Source organism: Ixodes scapularis, unplaced genomic scaffold (assembly GCF_016920785.2).
Source record: "Ixodes scapularis isolate PalLabHiFi unplaced genomic scaffold, ASM1692078v2 PGA_scaffold1__304_contigs__length_218370807, whole genome shotgun sequence".
In the NCBI taxonomy this organism is placed as follows: Eukaryota; Metazoa; Arthropoda; class Arachnida; order Ixodida; family Ixodidae; genus Ixodes; species Ixodes scapularis.
This window is the reverse complement of record NW_024609846.1, coordinates 72,434,205-72,443,945: the sequence shown is the minus strand read 5'-3', so window position 1 is coordinate 72,443,945 and position 9,741 is coordinate 72,434,205.

Below are 9,741 nucleotides of genomic sequence, written 5' to 3'. Positions count from 1 at the left end.
CTCAATACCTTTGCTTGAAATGTCAATGAAACTTTTACCTATCAATTTTTGAAATGAACGACAAAAGAACGCAGAAGTGCAAGATCTGTTCGATTTATTCGAATATTATTGTAAATCAAGTTGCTTCCTCCAAGACAATAAGTTGTGCAGCCGGAGGCTCTTGTTAAATCTCCAACTTTGCTGTACGTGGAGCATTTACGCTTTCTAGCTGGTGACATAAGCAGGTTCAACAGGCTTGTAAATACGGAGCGATGAGAAGTTTCTTGTCACGGAAGCGGCAGTTCATGTTTGTAAACAGTAAAAAGGATTATTGAGACGCAAGCAGAACTACTATCAAAATAATGTTTGCGGTGTACTTACGAATGAAACAGCAATTTCACTTTATTCATGAGAGGTGCATAATCCGACTCGGGCAGCATAGCGCAACGCAAACGCAATGCTAGGAATGAAGCCTGTCGTCCACGTTCAACGGAAGTCTCCCTGTCGCCGCTAAGACGACATCAAGGTGAAATCCCAAGCGCCGATGCATTAAAGACAGACACATGATCTACTTTGTGTCGCTTTCTCTTTTTCCACATCCTCTTTTTTCACATTCTCTTTATTTCTTTCATGTTACTTCCAGATTTCACGCACACAATGCCTTACAGCACGTGGTAGACCCTCTCCAATCGCTTTTTCATCCGTACAAATCAGACACACTAAGGAGCCACTATAATTAGCCAGCTTAATTCGCAGAGTCATCCTTCTCAACGTGCTGAGTCGTCATTTGAATTCGTTCAGTAATCCACTTAATTCGCTTTAATTCCGCTTACTTCACTTTAATTCAACTTCACTAGCTTTGTGGTCCTCTTAATTAGCTTTGATTACACTTACATCTTCTTAATTCCTCTTAATTCACTTCAATTCCTTCTAATTCACTTAGATTCTTCGAAATTCGCTTTATAGGCGGTCTTAATTACCATTAATTACTCTTAGTTCTCATTAATTCCTTTTAATTCACCTTGATTCCTCTTAATTCACATTGTTTTCCTTCTCAATTTCCTTGCATCAAATTCGCCTGAGTGGTCACGTAAACGTCTTGATACCTTTCGTGTCGCCGACGTGTTTTCGCTCAAGGACTTCGAAGGTCGCCAGAACGATGAGACATCTAAGGATTTCGCATTAATAATTCCAAAGAGTCCGACAAAGATATCGGTCATTACCGAAAAGTTGGCACGGACGTACTCAGAAGGTTCACGGCAAGAAAAAAAAAGAAAAGAAAACACGGCTGCGACTGTAACGCACGAAAAACAGCAATTGAAGAGCACATTTCGGAAGCAAAGTGGAAATTTGGGCCAGTTGGTTCATGTTTAGAATATAAAGTGCCAAAAAAAGCGCCTCGCCTTGTTTACTCTCCTCTTTGTCCTGTTTTTTTTTTTTTTTTGCACTTTTTGCACTTTATATTCTGAACATTTCTGGAACCGGACCTAGGTGGCCCCCTACCCTTCACCATAACTTGGCCAATTGCGAAGGCTACCACTCCAGTCAGCGCGTCAGAGCAAGTGACGTTACAAATTTTTGTTCAAGCGGTTTTGTACATCGTAGAGTGGCACGTGTTTCGCTTAACCACTCTGATCTGCTTGAAGCAGCCGTCGCGCTCGTTCACAGCCACACGAAGACACAAAAAAGGTTGCGAGGCTTAACATGGAGTAGCTACATAGGCTCTGCTTGCAGAGCCAGAGTATCGTATTGCTTTTCTTTGCGCCGCAAACTGCGTGTTAGCGGAGAAGGGGTGACGTGCGTCAAATTGGATCCAATCTTCGTGCGGGTAAGCGACCTTGCAAGCGCAGAGTTTCGGGGGGGGGGGGGGGGGGGGGGCGTGTTTCTTGCTTTGCGTTCGCGAAATACACGTCCCACAATAATGTAGAACAATCTGAAAGATTCCTTGACCATTGAACATTATGTGCAGCCCCCGGGAAGCAGGCGACATGGAGGACTATCGCGTTGCTCACGTCTGCAGTGCGAGCGGAGTGATACGTGACCGGCAGATTCGGCCACCTTGAACAAGACAACAACTTGCGATCGAGCGATGTTTTTGTCGGATAGTACGTTCTACCAAAGTTAGAGAAAAAAAAAAAAGAGCCTCGAGGTACACCTAAGCACTTCTCATAAGTTGTGAATACGGAAGCATGCACGCCATTCTTCCCCTCCCCTATTTCGTCTGCAGCGTATCTGCTTCGACGGCAGAGCGCGCCCTCTCCTCGCCGCTCTGACCTTGGACGTTTCGAGTTGCCGGTGCGCTGACGGACACGCCCCGCCATTGGGTGGCGGTCGTTGAAACTGACGCGCAGCGGCCAATGGGAGCTTCGTCGACACGCGCCAGCCAGCGGGACCGAAGCCGAAATCCATCAGCTTTACTCCGCTCCCTTGGATCGGCTTTACGGATGGCTTCATAGTTGGGAGCTGGCTTCACTTGGAGAAAGGATTTAAGGTGCCGTTTGGCGCGTCATCAAGGCTGATGACGTCGGCTCGCTCCATGGGAAAGTTAATGTTTTCCCACTGAGAAGTATACAAATGACGATACGACGGCGCACGCGCGGCATGTCTCCGCAATACATCTCCTCTCTTCTGCACGCCACAGCACGCCGCCTCACAGCCACGCCATCCACACCACAGGGCTCCAGCAGAATCGACGTTAGCTTCCCGTAGTGCAGCCTTGGATCCAACATGGCTGCCCTGAGAGCGCCACTGCGATACTCTGCCCGAAAGCAGATCATGCACAGTTACTCTAGCTTTAACACAGAAGGCGCGGTCGACGGGAGATAAAAAACGCCGCTAATCCACCCTGCTTGTTTGTATGGCTTTCTCTGGCTAAAAGTAAGCAAATTCCGTTTGCTTTAATGTTTGTTTTGAACGTCAGTTTTGAGATGGTTAAGAGATAGATATGCCTCACCGGCATAGCCGACTAAAACAGAACACTCTCGACACTCAACCAAGCACGGCGGCGGGTAGGTGTGTCAGGATGATGGCGTCGGCTCGACTCATCCCATACTTCACAGATATTCGGCTGGACCAAAATGGTACCGGCATAATCTTTCCGATTCAAAGTCAATGTCGGCGCGATACTGCGTGCTCCCTGGGCTGTATATTTTCACGTATTCGTTCCTCTGCTGCAAAAAGAGAGAATTGTTTTCTTGTTTACGCATCAAAACTAAACTAAAAAAAAAAAAAACTGATGCACGCGCGACACGTAATTTTCGGCTCATGTTGGACTGAAAATTTGATCGGAGTTCTAAAAACATTTCTTAAGCGCTACCGATTCATACGCGACTTCGTGTGGCGATTAATAACACTCGATGTTCGTACCGCCGCACGTCAACAAAAAATTTGTCATAAGCGATAAACCCGAACGGCTATGAAATCATGGGTGTATTCGATTGCATCAACATTACGTGGCTTTTACACCGTGTGAATGAAGGGCATACATTTCGCCCGTACACACGTTTTACACCGTTTCAGCAATCATCATTACAAGTAGGGCGTAAAAATGGTTTGTAAGGGGTGTAAATCATCGGCACGCCCTTCTCACACCCACCGATAATAAGAAATCGTGTAAAAAGTGTGTAAAACGGGGGTGTTTCCTAACTTACACCCTTGGTAAACCCTTTCTACATTCTTACAGGTGTTACAAATTTTATGGTGTATATGACTGATTTGCGGCACCGATTATCCCCGTGGGGGCAAAGCCACGGGTCCGAAATCTGGAACCGTTTTAACCTAGTTTTTATTTAATATAAAAAATAGCGAACTCATTCCCGCGAATAATTTTACAATGATGTATAGCCTCTACGCTTCCTTTTCGAGCAGAATGGCAATTTTGCAATTAAAGTGACGGCGACGAGAACGGGCACGTCATGTGGTACTAATATTGCCATATCTTCGCCCGTTTGTATCGGGGTTGACCGTAAAACACTCTACGCTCCTCTTCCCCGACCGCAGCCGACTGAACGATCCGATGCAGTGAATGAACTAGCGCCGAAAAGTGCATCGTCACGGTGTTCTTTGTCTTTCTGGCTTTGATATCACATATTTCATTAAGTTCTTTATGACAAATTGGGGGACTTTTCGAGTCCACGGATTACAGAATTTCTGCCGTTCACGTAAATAAAACAGCGCAATGACACCCGTGTGTCCATCGGTCCCCATGGTACTTCAGCATATATTCTTAGTTAGAGCTTCAACCTGTCCTTGTTTTATAGCGGCAGATGTTGGTGCAGGTTTCTGAAAAAATCGGGAGGCGTCCGTACGCAAAAACCCACGTGATTGCGAAGTGCACGCAGTCCCATCGCCGTCGCCCGTCGCACAGTTTCTCCGAAACCACAAACGCCGCCACCACCACCGCCAACAACACCGCCGCTTCGGTTTTGTTTTATATTTTAATTCTCCGGTGCATATACACAAACTTAAACATCCTAAAACACATCTTCCGACAACGCAATAGCCGCCGCTGGCAGCAGCATCACAATCTGCGTGGTCGTTGACAATATTTTTGCTTCACGCACAATTCTTTTTGGATAAAAACATCAAACATTCAACATTTCTAAAATCCAAGACGGAGGCTACAAAGAGGGGATAAACCCAAGACGTCACAACTCTTGTATTTTTCCTCTCTTTGTATCCTCCAACTTGGATTTTAGAGATGTTTAACTTTAACCAGCTCACCTGCCCTTATTACGTTATCTTCAAACACTCAAGTTTAACATCAAAAACGAGGGATACTCGAGACATTTTTCTAAAAGTGTAAAGGATTAAGAAAGTGTAAGCATTCTTCCACTCAATGCTCTGTTGCTTTTTTTAAATTTATTTTGTGTTTCTGGCATGAACTTGAGACATGTGCCTTTCTAACTATTTGCATATAATCCAGAAATATAACTTCATGCTGTGTGCCTATAAAGTTCTGTCGGAGCTATTTTTCCTTTTGTGTACGAAAGTCAGTTTTCAATTGTTAAACAATGTTTTATCCTGTAGAATTTGTTTTTTTTTAATGCGAAAGGCATAAACTGTCCCATAGACCGAGCTGACGTCATCAGCTTTGAAGCTGCGCCAAACGGCACCTAGACTCCTATCTCCAAGTGAAGCCGCCCGAAAAGCCTAGCCAAACGGCACCTATAGTTCCCTCGATTCCGAAGGAGCACTGTGAAGCCGATGGATCTCGGCTTCGGTCCCACTGGCTGACAAGCGTCATAGTTTCAAGGAACGAGGCTCCCATTGGCCGCTGCGCCTCAGTTTCAGTTACCTGACCGCCACCCCATGGCGCTGCGTGTCCGCGCCGCTACGAAACAGCCGCAGACGAAACAAGGGAGCGGAAGAACGGCACACATGCATTCGTATTCACAACTTATAAGAAATGCTTTGGTGTACCTCGAGCAAGGAGGTTATAAGTAATAGGAGGGGGCACGTCGCTATATTGGTGAAGCCTAGTCATAAAAAGTTTAAACGATGTTGTGGCCAACGTGACTGTAGATGTCTCTGGCAATAGGTGCGCGTGACATGTCACTTGCGAGATGGATGGTTGATTGTAGAAGGATTCCTTGCAGGCTTGCGCGCGCTCCGTCCCGTAGGTTTTATCAGATCGAAGGCTAGACGAAGGCTAGCCACGGTCACGTGATGCAGTCACGGTGGCCTGATAAGTGAGGAGAGTAAGGAGGAAAATGAGATAGAGGCGACGCGTCAAGGGAGCATAGCTTGTGGATGCTACGCGTTGACGTCATGCCCTCTCCTACCCTTCTATCTTCCTTGAACTCGAGCCTTTTTTTTCCCATAATTTTATATCGTTTTTTTTTACTTTTGTTTGCATTTCCTGTGTTTATGTCAAGCGCAGTTTTTGGCAATTGGGGAGAAGGGGCCAAGGACTCGACAAGTTGAACTTTCACAGATTTTTATCTATTGTCGGATTCCATCATGTATATTACGTGGTGAAAAACAAAAACACCATTTGGCAGGGAGCGCGGCAAAAAGCACTGGGGATCTTCGTGCGGCATAAGTTGGTGCCCTCAGCGATAAATTCAAAGCATGCTGAAAGCGAAAACGCCCCCAATTTAGGCTGTGCGTCAATCTTGCTCGGTTTTAATGGTTGTTTTTCACATTTTTATTAGACGTCTAAGTGAATGCACCTTAAAACAGCAAGCCAGCCTTTCGAGTGCAGAAACCGAAGCTAATTAAAACAAAGGTCCTTGATGAGCTCGTAAACAAGATAATTAGGTGAAAAAGTATATAGCCAATAGAGTCACTGAAACCAGCGTTGGGCAGAGATACTCCAAAACGTATTCGGGAATACAAATACTGAGATACATGTGTTTTAAGGCCAAAATACAGATACGGTGATACATTTGCCGTTTATGCAACGGGATGTCCCTGAGATACTTCCGCAATAACGGCGAAAAAGTATTCCGGAATACAGATAGAAATACATTTGTTTCCGAACGGGTTTACGTGGAGAGGGTGCAGTTCGTGGCGAATGCGAAATGTAATTTATGCTTGCGCTACTCTTTCTGTGCCATTTTATGCACTACACATTCCCTCGAACTCTTTGTCTATCATTGATTCCGAAAAAAAAAAAACATGTCACCCCCGTTGAACCATATTGTTACATAACGGCAGGGATGGGGAAAATACATGCAAATATGTATCGAAATACAAATACAAAATACTTCGTCAAAAATGTATTTAATTACAAATCTAATTACATTTCCCAAAAAGCATTTAAGTACAAGATACAAATACAACCAAATTTATTTGGTCTCCTCTAAATAATTTTTCAAATACATTCTTCAAAATTTGCGCCAGCGACTTCAGGGCACCTGCAACGGGTTTCTGGGTATCTCATTTTAATTTTGCATCGCACGTTTGGGAGTTAGTGTGCGAGGCTCTAGTAACGTGATAGAAATATAATCACAAAAAAAATGTAATCAGCTTGGACGTAATAAGTGAAAAAGTACAGAGCTTCAAGCTGCTTTTTTTTTCGATTACATTTTGGTATAGACCAACAAAGAACCGAGACGACCAAGACACGCAGACTAGCGAGAGATTTTTTTTATTGTTGCACCTTGCACCAGTTACGAAAATCTGGACGACCCGCGCATTTAGAATGTTCCAGACAAAAATAGGGATGCAAATCAGACTGGAAAGCATCACAAGTTGTCACAGGCACTCATTTAGCCAGTCTGCCTGTGAACGTCGATTTTGTCACTATTCTTGCCCTGGACTAGCACCGTAATCACAAAGTCACTAAACGCTTGTGCTTGATTGTGAGACACTGCATTAGGTGCAGAACGTAGTTTTCTTCCTGCTCTGGACAGTGACAATAAATTTGAGGGATGTATTTTCGCCCGCAAAATTGTATTTAATTACAATTGTATTTGAAATATCCACGTTTTAGTATTTAAATACACACGTCAAATGCATTACCCAATTTGTAATTAAATACAAATGCAAAATACACAAAGTATTTGAAATAGGTGTTTAAAATAGTTGTATTTGAAATACTGCCCATCCTTGCATTACGGTAAAGACTGCATAATATGCTTGACAAAGGGCGTCTGCCCAAAATGAACCTAGTTTTTCCGTGAGGGTGCATCTTAAACTGCCACATTATAAGCCTCTGAGTCACCCATAGTGTAGGGAGATTGGACAACTGCGCCATACTTTTTTTCCACTGAACTCCTTTGCAGCGTTTGTACCGCTAAATTGAACAGAGTGGAGGGCTTTGTGAGAGAAGCTGATTTTGTTATTCTTGCAAGTAACCTTCTTGAAACCACAATTTTTTTTTATTTTTGGTGATTGAGATGAATTATGTTATGGGGCAGGTTCATATTATACATTCCGAAGCAAGTTGTACCAAACAAGTATTTTTATTCTTTAAATCTATCTTAAAAAGGGCAACAAATGTAACGAGATGCCTAAGTCGGGCCAAGTATCGCGATACGAGCGATACAATTGTAAATGTATTTCGCTTCTGAGATACAAATACAGTTTACAAATGTATCTCGTTACAGAGATACAGATACTTGAAGTATATCTAAGATACTATCGCGATACATTTGTATCGCGATACTTCCCAGCCCTGACTAAAACCTAGAGAAATTAAAAAGTAACGTAATTTGTCCCCGTACTCTGCCGTACCACGAAAAGCGCTATCATCGTCGGCGTGCTTTCGCCCTTTGTACGAAGTCCTTTCGCCGAGAGTAAGCGCTGCGTCTTGCAATAAATTTCACACAGAGTCAGAGTGTGCGTATATAGAGTGCATTGGACATGCTAATACAAAATCGCTGATAATATAGCAAAATCGGCACAGCATGAGTTGGCTCCAGTTTAGTTTTATAGTCTAACAACTGTATTTAGATTAAGCGGAACCAAACTCTTTTTTTTTCCCGCTGCTGCAAAATAGCCTGAAAAATTAATATTTTTAAACCGCTAGAACGAGTGCGTGTGCGTGTGTGTGTATGCCTGTGTGCGCGCGCGCGTGTTAATATGTGCGTGCACGTGCGTGCGTGTATGTGTGCGTCCGTGCGGCGTGTGTGTGTGTGCGTGCGTGGATGTGTGTGTGTGCCTGCATGTGTGTGTGTGCGCGCACGCACGCGTTGGGGGGGGGGGTGTTACAGCGCGCACGACAACTTTATACTAGATGTCTGTATTACCCGGTGGGTAGCATAGCCCTAGGTGGTACCAGGTAATAAAACAGTTTCTCAGTGAGAGATATTCACACAGAGGCATACATAGCTGCTTTAAATTGTAAACTTGATATTGGACTCTAAAATTTAAGGCATAATTTTTCTTGCGTGACTGCTTTATAACTGAAGGATACTCATACAGAACTACATTTCAAGAAGTGCGTTAGCAAGCGCACTTGCAACTAGCCTACATAAATTCGGTATTAGTCTCGCCAAGTCAAAGCCTTGCCCGGTAGGGGAAGCTAATTCATCCTCTCAGACCTGACAAAAGAATAATTTCAACATAAACGAGACATTTCCGCTTTCATGGCTTAGGGTCACAAAGTAAGATTCGCTTGCCCCAATTATACTGCGGTCGCCGCCATCTTGATGATTATTGCAGAGTGGGCGACACTAGCGTTGGTTACGATTAAAAAATGCGACTTCCTGTTTGTTATGTATGGTCTCAGGTATCTCTAACCATATCGTTATTCTTGTCGCGGGCTGTGTTAAATTTTCTAGAGAACGTAAAATGGTTACCTGGCATTTCAGATAAAGCTTCAGATAACTAGCAACAACGATTTTGAGCACCAAGATGACTCAACGGTGGCTGCTCCGAAGTGGAGCTGAGTTTAGTGTGTCTAGTGTCAACTAGGTTGTCAAGCAATAAAGTTGTTATCTCTATTTGCATGTTTCCTCTAGCGTGAACGTTTCCTGAAGAATCACACGCACGATAGGAAAGTGCCGTTTCCGTTGAGTCTTGCAGGCGTTCACCGAAGAATCGCGCAGATATCGAAAGACATTGGACGTTAACCTCCGATCTCGAGAATCGCCGCCGTCTGTCCCAGATTCAAAGAACCGGTTCTCTCTTATTTTGTCTCTTTTCCTTTCGCTTCTTGAAAACTACTTTATAATGGCATACATGTGCCTCTTCGTTGCACAATGGCATCCGGGTCTCTGGCGCAAGCATTCTTTTATTTCTGCTCCTCGTTCGGCTCGTGAATTGCACCCCCAACTCTGGGTATTTAGGACCGCCGCGGAAATTACAGCATAG